This window comes from Dipteris shenzhenensis, chromosome 31 (assembly GCF_047967505.1).
Source record: "Dipteris shenzhenensis isolate YYH24624 ecotype China chromosome 31, Dip_SZ_1.0, whole genome shotgun sequence".
NCBI classification, from domain to species: domain Eukaryota; kingdom Viridiplantae; phylum Streptophyta; class Polypodiopsida; order Gleicheniales; family Dipteridaceae; genus Dipteris; species Dipteris shenzhenensis.
The window spans coordinates 38,800,475-38,810,269 of record NC_141626.1 but is presented as its reverse complement, the minus strand read 5'-3'; the positions used below and the strand labels follow the sequence as shown (position 1 = coordinate 38,810,269).

The following is a 9,795-nucleotide window of genomic DNA, read 5'->3' as shown; positions in this document are numbered from 1 at the left end:
TCCATGAAGAATGTAGATGTTAGAAGCTCAAGGTCTTTTAGAAACCATCAATCTTGTTGTACTAGCTTTTGTTTTTTCAACTTGAGATATTCTCTCCATGATATCATAATATTTTGACATTGTTTATGTCTTTCGTAGGTATCGTGTCGAACAAACAAACTTTCGGAGAAATACGTGTCTTTGGAAAGCCCACATCAGATGATGCTTCCACTAGGATCCAAAAGATAAGGGTGGAAAAGAACGGAATGAAGGAACCAAAGCAAAGTTCCAAGGATCCAAGTCTTGAGGTGCAATAGCTTCAACAGATTTATGATGTTCCTGCTCCGTTTGATGAAGGTTTGTTTTACAAATTCAAAAATTATGGGACATAGCGGAAGTACACAATACCATTGATTCAAAATGGACCATCAAAGTTGACACTGATATGGAAGAGATTACTTTGTTGCTTTCAAAGATACTTCCCACTGGAAGATTAGTTTTTAAGCCAATAATAAAGATTAAAGATATCGCAAGAAGTGAGTCCAATGAGGAATGTGTTGAAATGCTTGGGATTGATAATAATAAGAAACCTATTGTTTGTATTGTTATGGAAGAGAAGTTCTCTTTAAAAGCTGTTACTCCGCCCGCTGTAGCGGAACAATTAAAACAAATCAAAGAGATGGGAAGGTTAGTTACTATCCATAAGTAATTTCTAATTTTCTATGTTTATGTAATTTCTTTTGTATAGTATGAGAGATTCAATTTTGTTTTGTGTGTCGATTTTCAATTGTTTCAATAGACAAGTGTTCTTAAGACATTTGAGAATCCACATGCGTTGAATGTTTTGAAGGAGGCATTTACTTTTTCCCATTAATTTAATGATATTTTTTAATTCTTTTAGTACTTTATGTGATACCACAAAGTTTAACTTAAGAATTATTATAAGGTTATGTTACTACACGCAGGAATGAAAGTTGTATCATGTAGTTTTTCTATTGAAAAGAAAAGGTCAAAGGAAGGAAAAAAATTACAGACTTCTTGATTTTTCTAAACACATTAATATTGTGCTCCGTAGTCGAGGTCCTTCATAATTTACGGGCATTATGTAGCAAAATTGATAGGATTTTAAAAGTTTTGAAAAATTCACTACACAAAATATGATTTTTTTTTAAAATTTTATAATTTTAATGAATGTTAGAGGGAATCTTAAAATGGGTACCAATATTACATACATGAATTAGATGTTACACTGTTCTTCCCTCAAGATGATGATTCTGGGGAATTAAGAAAGGACTGAGCATTACACTCCATCACACCCCTTTAATGGGAATGTCCTTCCTCTGGGTCAAACCAAGAGCTTGTCGGGTCAAACCAAGAGCTATGGAATTGGAGACCTCTTACTATGCTCAATTGTAGCTATAAAATCTTTGCTAAAGCTTTGGCTCTGAGGTTTAAAAACAGAATGGCCAAGTGGATCCTACCAGAGCAGAAAGGCTTCATAAAGGGAAGACATTTACTTGAAGCTATCATCAACATTTGGGAGGGATGTCAGTATGCTAGACAAACAAAACAGGACATATGCTTCTTGAAGGTTGACCTTGACAAGGCTTATGCTAGATTTGAATGGGAGCTCATCATCCAAGCTCTGGCTGATATGGGACTTGGCCCCCTTTACATTTCTTTTATCAAACTCCTCCTCACAAATGCTACAACAAAGATTTGTGTTAATGGGATCATGAGCCAACCATTTGAGCTTAAAAGATCTATAAGGTAGGGGTGCCATATTGCCCCTTTACTCTTTGTAGTTGCGGCAGACTCCCTGGGATGGCTTCTCCATCAACAAAGCCGAGAAAATAAGTTGAAAGGTATTGAGCTACCCTTAGGCAAGCATCTTATTTGTCAGTAGTTTGCTAATGATACAAACTTAACCCCCCTTAAGAATGAGTCACAATATATCAAGGTGGCCATGGAGTCTTTAGATATTTTTTGCAAAGCCTCTGGGTCCAAAATCAATCACTCTAAAAGTGGATATGTCAAAGGTGATGAACAGCAAGTGTTGGAAGGGATGGGATGCCAGAGGGTTAATCATTCTTCAGGCTGCTGGGGGTATCCCCATGGGGTTTGATATTTCCCTCAAGCAAAGATGGGACTGGTTCATGAATAGATTCCAAAACAAGATGGAGAAATGGGGAGGATTTCAGGCTAGTCTGGCTTGAAGTGGCTGAACTTTTGCTCTATTGATATGCCATTATTGTTTGTCCGAAAGGCAGTCAGAAATGGGCACTGATTACTTTACCAAATGGAAAGCAGTCAGAAAGGCAGATGCTAGAAGCATAGCAAGGTTCTTGTACGAGAATGTGATTACCCGATTTGGATGTCCCATTGAAGTTCTGTTAGATAAAGCCACACATTTTGTCAATGAGGTCATCCAAGAACTCTTGTTTGGCTTTATGATGATTCACACACCTTACTACCCCCAAGGGAATGGACAAGCCAAATCCACCAATAAAATATTATGCATTGTCCTCACCAAGGTAGTAGAACCAAAGCGTTCTGATGGGCACATAAGTTGAGGGTCACCAATAACACATAGACACACTTTATACTTTTTGTGAGACTCATGATCTGAAGGTCAACCTTGGTCAACATAGATTGTGGTCCATAAAACATCTTGTACAGATCCACATCCAAAGTATTTGGAGAACTAGTTGAGATTGTTGCATGTTGTATGTACTTTGGAGTCCTCCTTTCAAGCTTTATCTTCATAATGAGACTAGCTATGTAGGCCCAATTGAGAAAGAGTACGCACACTTGCCATATTCGAGTGTCACTGTGCTTTCAATATCATTTTTAGGGAGTTTTTAGGATGCCAAGACGAATTCTGTATTATTATTAGACCTTTCAATTTATGGATTTTTGTTTGATTGAAGCAAAGTACCGATCAACATGTATGGTGTTATGTGTGTATTTATGGATTCTAGAATACTTTGAAGGCCTTTCCTTCGTTTTTGTGTTGCCACTACTTGCTAATTTTACTATTGCTTGATTTGTCAGTGTAGTAGTGTGTGTGACAATGTGTCGGTCGATAGTATTGTCTTTTGCATTACATTGTAGGCCCCTTTATAATACTTCTTATCTTGAGTTTGTTGTTTAAAGATTGTGGTCATTTGTTGTTGTCGAGCCTGATATTGTTCTTTGGCCATGGCTATTGTTTTTGTGTGCTATTCTCCTTTGATTTGTTGAGTCTATTGAGCTTTTGCTTGTCTATGGGTATTGTTTGTCTGCCTTGTCTGCCTTGAAGTGGCTGAACTTTTGCTCTATTTATATGCCATTATTGCTTGTCCGCCTTGTCTGCCTTGCAGTGGTTGAACTTTTGCTCTATCTATATGCCATTATTGTTGTCTTTCTATCTTACTTTCTTGTATGACTCTTTGGTTGGTTGCTTGCGGCTGAAAAGGGAAGAAATCAAGGATCATAGAAGGAAAAAATGCCAAGAAGGACCTCTCTCTCTCTCTCTCCCCCCCTCCTCTCTCTCTGTAATTGGAGTCACTCTTGCAAAAATAGACGATTAAAGAAGATCTAAAGTCCCTCAAATCCATAGAAAATTCAAGCTTACAATTCACATATAATCACTCAAGGGAAGAAATCTGAAGCTTCAAAAAGCATATTCTTAGTAATGTTTCCCATGAGCATGAGGAAGATAAGGGTCATGTAGGAGGGAGAGAAATGTAAATTTCATTCCTACATATCTGTTGTTTCATGGCTATGAGCTTCAAACCATCAAGAGCTATATTCAAGCTAAATGTTTCCCATCACACCATCAAGATCTACAAATGAGATATAAATGAAACACCCAACCCAAACAAACCAAACAAACATACAATAAACACACATATTAATTGCATGCAAGTCATGTAGTGGTAGCTCTTGGACACCCAATGAAAGAGAGACACACACACGAAAAGAAATACATACTAGTAATTGAAAACTCGATCCAACCAATCAACTAAAATTTCAAAAGAATCAAGGGCATTTGTAATGGAGAAGTAGTAATTGAGTGGATAGAGGATATCATGAACATAGATGGGACCAAATAGGGTTGTTATTTATCATCAACCTTGTTTGGTATATGCATTGATAAATTGGAGCCTTCACGATGACACTAGGTGGAGCAGACTTATCCTTTAACCCTAAATCTATTGTATGTAGATCATGCGGTTTTACTATCCTCCTCAATCTAGGGTCTTCAATGACACCTTGATGCACTTATGACTTTTTGTGAGGCTCATTATTTAAAGATGAACCTGGGTAGAAGATCATGATTTTCCACACATCTCGGGAAGCTACACATCTACAGTAGTTTAGCTTTGATGGGGCGATTTTGTAATTGTGCCAAACTTTGTCGATGGAGTGGTAAGAAATGATGATGTGGCATTGTGTTATGATATGGTAATTTATCTTCACGTTCTGCTTACAAAAGAATGCCTACTATGTGCTTAGGCGGCACTTGATGATGTAGCCCTACTGACATGACTTGATGATGTGGGATGATGAAGTGCATGCTAATTGGATTTGTTGACATGGCAATTGTGATGACATGGCATGCTGATTGTGCATTGATGGTATGGTAGTGGTGCCACATGGCATAGAGGATAAGGCTATCTTCTTCATGGTTGAACTACCACGTGGTAGTGTGTGGACCCACGAATCGTGCATCTTATATGTACTTTACAGTCCCGTTTTCAAGCCCAATCTTCAAGATGAGACCAAGCATGTAGGCCTGATTGAGCAAAGGGTATGCCACTCCTGCCAAAGTCGAGAGTCAGAATTTAATACCATTTTAATGACCCCATGACTAAGTGTGTCGTATTTGGTGCTTTTGCTTGTCCAGCTGGGATGTATGGCAGGCCCTTCTGGGGGTGTATCTATCTAAGATAGACTAACATCATGCCGAAAGACACAAGATCTACTTCTTGCATGGACGATCGATAGTAGCAAGCCATCGGCTCCACACCTGAACCTGTCATTAGAGTTTGGGGCTAGCGCTGCACATCTTGATGCATCATTCTAGGTGGCCCCAGACCTTCACAGAGTTAGAGACTTCAACACCACTTGTCATATCCCACATGCAAAATCAAACCCCTTTTACAAAATTTGCCTTGCCATAGGCTAGCTCTAAGTGTACATGCCAAATAGTGCATGTTTGCCTAGTGCCTTGACTCAGTGTCGATAAATTATTTAGTCTCTCCTCCATGAGTCGTGCTCGCCAACCTTGTCGTTGGGCTAAATGTTCCTAACATGACCGAGTTTTTTTTTGCGACACGATGGTGTATAGTCCATTGCCAAGGCTTTTGAAGAGGTCATAGGAGAATATGGAATGCTTAATGGACACATGGCGGACGTGCAAGACGAGATATCCCATAGGTAAACATGCAAAAGGGGGTGAGGGGGGGCCTTCTTAAGGCAGCCTACAACCCTCAGGCTCTCATCCCTTTCTCGGCCTTTTGGCTAAGATCAAGTGTAGTATCTGTTCTTATCAGTTTAATATCTGATACGTGACCCATCGGGTCACATGATATTAACCTAATTTCTTTCAGGGGGCGGCCCCATCCGGTAGCTTGCTGTCCGGGACCACGCGCTTCGCCTCTGTCTTGCACTATCTCAGAGGCCTGGCGCACCGCTTTTCCTCCCCCCTCCGGGGGAGGAGCCCAACTCAAATCCTCAACAAGGAGGGTCATCACGAAGAAAACATATGAAAGCTTTACCTCTAAGAGAAGAAGTAGCCAAGCAAGTCTTGCAATCGAAGTAAGCTTGGGAAAAAGTTCTATAAGAGAGAAGGTGCGAGCAGCTTGTGTAAGGAAGAAGCTGAGGAGGTTCTAATGAGGGAAGCGATGAGTCAAAGAGGATTGTGAGAAAGGATCCAAAGACCTTGCAAGAGAAGCGTTGGTGACGGAGAAATACCAGAGGAAAGAAGAAGACCTTGAAGATCATGAAGGTTGTAGTGTAGGAGGTAGCTGCGACCTTGAACAAAAAGGCAAAGCAAAGGATAGGCAAAACAAGATGCTAAGGAGAACCACATGGAATGGTAAGAAGGTTGAGAGCAGGGAGGTACAAGAGAGAAAAGTTATAGGGAGCTATAAGAAGCACATAAGGAAAGCATTAGATAAGAAAAAACTGGGCATTAGACGAGGGAAAAGTGGTCAGGAGGTAGTGTAAGCACATTAGCACGTAGACAAGGGGGGCGATTGGACCATAAATTAGGTAGTTAATTTATGTTAAATATGTGCATGACAGTGGGAGGGCCATGAAGGTGGGAAATTGGGGTTGGGTTAGGCAAGAAAGGATTGGGGTTAGTGGTAATTTAGAACAAGGGTAAGGTTGTAGGGAGGTTAACCAGGTTAGGGGTGAAAGCTAGTGTGTGTAAGCATGTTGTGTGAGTTTGCATGTGTGTGATTGTGAGTGTACATAATTGTGTGTATGTTATGTGAATGGGTGTGTAGGGGTCATAAGTTTATGTGTGTGTGAACGTATAAGCGTGTATAGGAAAGAAAAAAGAAAAATGCTAGGTAAATATTTGTTTATGACTTCCGATGGTTATCTGTCTATCTCTCTCTCTCTCTCTCTCTCTATATATATATATATAAATAAATAAATAAATATATATATATACATATATATATATGAGAAATTTTTGACCAAGAATATCTTTGAGGATAAGGAGGGGGGAAAGGGTCGAAAGACAAAAAGAAAGGAAGTTCATGAATTGTTTATACATAGTATAAGTATAAATTATATATATATATATATATATGCACACATATATACATATCATGCCAATAAATAAATAGAAAGGGGAGGGGTATGGAAGGGGGGGAAATGATAATTAATTTTAAAGAAATTATATATTCTAAATGAAAAGGGAGGGGTAGGGTTAATTAAATTCACATAATTATAAATAGTCTAAGAAACATAATTATAAACTGTTTATAATTTTATAATTATAAACATAATTATGAATAGTCTAAGGAAATTTTAAAGGTTATTTGTATCAATAAGAAGCTTTCACATGGGGGGATTATTTTGTGTAACTCATAAGTGGGGAGTGAGGGCAGGGGTGTGGGGACCAATAATATAAGGGTACATATTCTATTAAAGAAAGGGAATTTGAGTGTGTGGGTTTGTGTGTGTGTGTGTGTGTGTGTGTGTGTGTGTGTGTGTGTGTGTGTGTGTGTGTGTGTGTGTGTGTGTGTGTGTGGCATACACAATAAAGTAAGATAGATAGACAGCAGCAATGGCATACAAACACAACAAAAGTTCAACCACTTCAAAGCACACAATGCATATAAGCAATAGCTGCAGATAAGAAAACATTCAATAGCTTCAAAGCAAAGATAAAGAATTATGTTGCTACTATAAACTGGTATTAGAAGAGTAATTTCAAGCTTTTTCTTTCCCCTTCTTTTATGGGCTGATTTAGTCTACTTCCCATAGAGACAATGCTCACAAAATTCAAAGTCAAAAAAAGTCAAATGCGATACATAACCCAAATAACATAAGAGTTTCATTCCATTTTGGCTCATGTGCCCCAACCGCCAATGCCACAAAGAAGTACTTAGCTACTCAGTTATTGCAATAACATGATTAGACACCCCTCATACATGTAAGGGAAACAATGTCCCACACTTGGCACCTCTTGCCAAAACCATAGAGCCCTTCTCAATTTTCCAACTCTGAAAGCCAAAGGTGGTTTTAAAACTAGCATCATCTAGCTGACCTGTTGAAATGAGACTCTTCATCAGCTTAGGCACATGTCTCACATTTGTCAAAACAAAAGCAGACCCATTTGCAAAAGAAAACTTTATGTCACTTGCTCCCACTATTTCACATCTATAGTTATTTCCAAGATGCACACAACCTATCTTTCCACTGTCATAAGTGGAAAACCATTCCTTATAGGGAGTAACATGGAATGAAGCACCTAAATCCAAAATCCAATCCTTGTAATATGCATCATCTGAAGTGTGTAAGCAACTCTATAGGTAGACTAAACATGAAGAGAATGCCATTGTCACTATCATCAGTGAGACTTCTTTGATCTCCTTGATCTTCCCTTTTCCTTTGTCCTCCCTTGGCTTCTTATTTGCCACCAATTTTTATTCTTTTTCTTATCCTTTTGCTCTCCTTTCAACTTGTAGCAATCCTTTATCTTGTGGCCCTTCTTGCCACAATGATAACACTCAATGTTCCATGCCCTAGATTTTCTAGGAGACTTGCCTCTTTCTTGGGAGTTTTCCTTGAGCTGTGATCTACCCCTTGTTGAGATATCGAGCTCCACTCCCGATATGCCAGGGTGACCGTTGTGCATTTATGTCACCGACTTGTTAGCTGCAGATGCAGTTGGTACACCGCCCACGAATAATAGCTGGATGACAGCTATCCTTATCTACTCTAGTTCGTGGCTCAATTAGTATGCCACCTTAGTTAGTTGAGTTTGGTTTGAGACCCACATATAGGGTTCTTCTATTTCTTTGTACTAGAGTTCTTTTGGATTTCACGACTAAGAAGAGGAAAACTGTTTTCATCCTCCACCTGTGTGTGTATTCCCCCATTATGTATGTGAGAAAGTCACAAGTGAGACTCCTTCCCTCTCTCCCACTATCTTCACACCCCTTTGCACATTTAATACTGCATCCTACTTGTTGCCATCCATGGAATTTCATCTAATCTCCTCGACCAACAAGCTACCCACAACATCGTCAAACTTTAGTACTCCACTAGGTGCAGAGTTACATATAGTACCTGTACGAAAGGTATCCCATGAGGATGGCAATGAACACAAGAGGAATATTGCCTTACTCTCCACATCAAAATTCATCTTTTGAGCATTAATATGGCTAAAAATAATATTGAATTCATTCAAGTGAGAAGCAATGGAGAACCCTTTATTCATTTGCACCTGAAACAACCTCTTTACGAGGTAAACTTTATTAGAGGCAGTTTCCTTCTCATAAGTGCCATCCATGCAATCACTCAATTCTATCTACTCCACCATATATACACCAACTCTAGAATCATCTTGTATTGAACTCTACAAATTAAAAGCATGCAAGCCAAGCGTGAATCTCAATGCCATCTAGTACATAAGTCTTGTATAGCTTCAATAACAATATATAAGATTCAAGCCATCTTAAACAAAATCAAGTTATGCATCTAAACAATCATTGTCTTACTCAATGTGAATCGTTGATATAAAATATTTCGTTCTTTATTCTATAAAAGAAAGAAGTTACACATCAACCACAACTTACTTCTCTTGACAAAGGTATAATGGTACCAAACAATAGATGTCTTAGTTATACACACTCTTAAAGTTGTAAGCACTATGAGGCCCAAATGATTGCCATTTACAAAGGTAAACTAGATTCTAAAATTGTATACTCTTCTTTGTTGCTGTAGCATCCTTTTGGGTTTGAAAGCATGTATTGAAAGAAGTTGGAAAGAAATTTGCACAAGCACCATTGAATTACATATTCTGTAGAGATTACCAATCTCAAAGATTGAATTTTTCCTTTCTCCACTTTATATATGAAAGCTTTCTATAGTACATTATTATTTCTTTTACAATTATTTATATTAATACAAAATTTTAAATATTCTTGATCATTTGAAGCACTTTCCACAACCTTCTTGCATGTGGGCAAGTCTATAAAATATGAAAAATGTCCTTCTTATATCTTGGGCGTTTCTTGCATCTCCCATAACCTTTGCCTATCCTTTATCCTTTTGGTCTAGACTACCTTGTGTAAGATAAGCCAA

The 9,795-nt window shown here is 38.4% G+C and overlaps 1 non-coding gene across 1 annotated transcript; it reads left to right on the top strand.

Annotated features, from left to right (window-relative positions):
- The first annotated feature begins 5,466 nt into the window (after positions 1-5,466).
- LOC147881438 (U2 spliceosomal RNA) lies at positions 5,467-5,662 on the top strand. Its single transcript, XR_015540514.1, has one exon. It is a non-coding gene; the product is annotated as a U2 spliceosomal RNA (small nuclear RNA).
- The last annotated feature ends 4,133 nt before the right edge of the window (positions 5,663-9,795 follow it).